The 2,448-nt window shown below is 55.6% G+C and overlaps 1 protein-coding gene across 1 annotated transcript in view; it reads right to left on the bottom strand.

Moving 5' to 3' along the window:
• The window catches only part of LOC113203990 (spectrin beta chain), a gene marked incomplete in the record, with an annotated part of 59,245 nt that overhangs the window by 1,015 nt on the left and 55,782 nt on the right, over positions 1-2,448 (bottom strand).

Here is a 2,448-nt window from a genome sequence, read left to right as displayed (position 1 = left end):
TTTTTTGAGGTGTTTCGATGCAATGTAGAAAAACGTCCCTTCTCGGAGCGGTCTCGTAAATCCGATTCCGGCCCCAGAATGGACGTTTCTTAACTCCATACATCCCAAAATGTAAAATTTTGTATGTTTATATCGTGCGATTTGCCGAGTTTAGGATGGCTGACCATATGAGGGTTTAAATCGAAAGCTACTATTAACTAAAGCCTTAAATAAAAGGGGTAAAACATGTGAGGCCGAAACTAGATTTCACTCTCGGGGCTGACGAAAACGGGAAAATCGAAAAAACACGCCTAATTCAGTGTTTTGAACCGGATCTTTTGATGTGTTCCCCACCCCACCTTGTACACGGCTTATCAAAGCAATTTCCTAGAATTTTGCGATACAATTTAAAATTTTGGCGCAGACGAAAAGTCTAGACGGTGGCAAGAGTTTCTTGCACATTTTCTTACCCGTTTTCAACGTCTTAACTGTACTTTGTTTTTGGGACTTTTCATTGCCAGTTTTTGGTATTGGCGCCTCACTGGGCTGACAATGAACCCTAGTAGTGGCCTTAAAAATATCGCAAAAACATTTTCAATACCAAAAATGCGCTTCTCTGCTAGAAAATGGGAATGAACGCGTTGGTCAATGCCAAAAAATGGCAATGATCATTTCCAAACAATAAATAGTGCTTTTGTGTCGTAGTTCTGTTACTTGGTACTGGACTGGGCATCGATGGAGGAATACGAACGGGATGTGTTCACTGTTAAAAATTCTGTACGCAGAAACAGAATTCATACAGATCGTCCTGTACTTCCATACTTCGGTCAAAATCTGTTCGACTGGTATATGAGGGATAAAGACTTGACATTGTCTGGAAAGAACTTTCCTCCAGAATAAAGTACAGTGCAAACTACAGGATTACACTGTAGTTATTTACTGTTCTAATTATTAACAGTGTTGCCTAGCTAGATATCAGACTTGACGATCTGCATTGATATAGACAACGAGGTCCCTCGGAGTGGGGCGGCGAGGATGGACGAGAAGGTGCTCCTGCGGTTTGGCTGTGTACCAATCCACCGATCGTTGACAAGCCTACGAAGGGAGGACAGGGTGTTGTTATCGGCCATATCAGCGTGGAAAGCTGGGTGCAATCGGTGCAGCCGGGCCGCGCCAAGCGCTGCTGGTCCTGAAGACTCTCAGGATCCGTGCACACTAATCGAGCTCAGGCCTCATTGCACCGGCCCGGAATCGCGCGCGTGAAAGCCCATGTGCACAATTCGCCCAAGTATGCTCTGAGGTATGCCCTATAGTGCTGGACGCACTCTGCACTGAACGCGCCGGCAGCCGCTAGTAGGCAGTCGGGGTCAGTGGGCAGAGAGGCGCAGGCGCACGCCGTCGCGCGGCCGCAGCACCAGGTCGGCGGTGGCGTCCGGGAGCTCGGTCATGGCCAGTTTTTGGCCTCTTTCTCGCTAAAATTTGGCTTTTGAAGAAAGGCGGCCAAAAGTTTTGCAAAGCTATACAGGGTGGGTGATCCGCGCCGTTGTTTTTGAGAAGGTAGGCTAGCCCGCCCGCAGCCGGGGCCGGTCGCTGAGCTCTGAGGAGGTGCGCAGCCAGCGCGCGCTGGTTGCGCAGTTGCGCAGTAGAGATGCGCAGAGCTCCACTCTCCCCCTTCTCCTCCCGCCTCTCCCCTCCCCCGGCAACCCAGCAAACGACATCTAGCGGATGGTTTGCGAACGACCAACATCAACAAACGACACAGCAACAACCACCACAACAACAACAGCCACTACCACCACCACCAGCGCGCACTGTCCGCGACCCCCGCGGGGCAGCACGCGGGCTTCGCGGGGGTAGCCTGCGGACTTCGTGGGGCAGTGCGCGGGCTTCGCGGGGGTAGTGCGCGGGCTTCGCGGGGGTAGCCCGCGAGACCGCGGGGGTAGCCCGCGAAGGACTCCGCGGTATCGCGGGGGTAGCCAATGGGTCTGCGGGGGTTGCTCGCGGTCTCGCAGGGGTAGCCCGCGTGTACGCGGGGTAGCTCGCGGTCTCGCGGGGTGTCTCGCGGTCTCGCGGGGTGGCTCGCGGTGCCACGAGGGTAGCTCGCTGGGGTAGCTCGCGGTCTCGCGGGGGTAGCCCACGGGTCCACGGGGGTAGGCCACGAAGGGTGCGGCCACCCCATGGGCTTTGCGGAGAGGTTTGCGGAGGGAGAGGGGGGAGAGGAAGGGGGCGAGTGGAGCTCTGCGCATCTCCACTGCGCAACTGCGCAACCAGCGCGCGCTGGCTGCGCACCTCCACAGAGCTCAGCGACCGGCCCCGGCTGCGGGCGGGCTAGCCTACCTTCACAAAAACAACGGCGCGGATCACCCACCCTGTACACACCTTCCGCACCGTGGGCCTCTCGACCTACACCGCGGCTCACGGCGGGCGCAGGCTGCTGCCGCGCCTCTGTCTGACTGACCCGAAGGATCA

Source organism: Frankliniella occidentalis, unplaced genomic scaffold (assembly GCF_000697945.3).
Source record: "Frankliniella occidentalis isolate FOCC.00 unplaced genomic scaffold, Focc_3.1 Scaffold10, whole genome shotgun sequence".
Lineage (NCBI taxonomy): Eukaryota > Metazoa > Arthropoda > Insecta > Thysanoptera > Thripidae > Frankliniella > Frankliniella occidentalis.
This window is presented reverse-complemented; position numbering and strand designations above follow the sequence as displayed.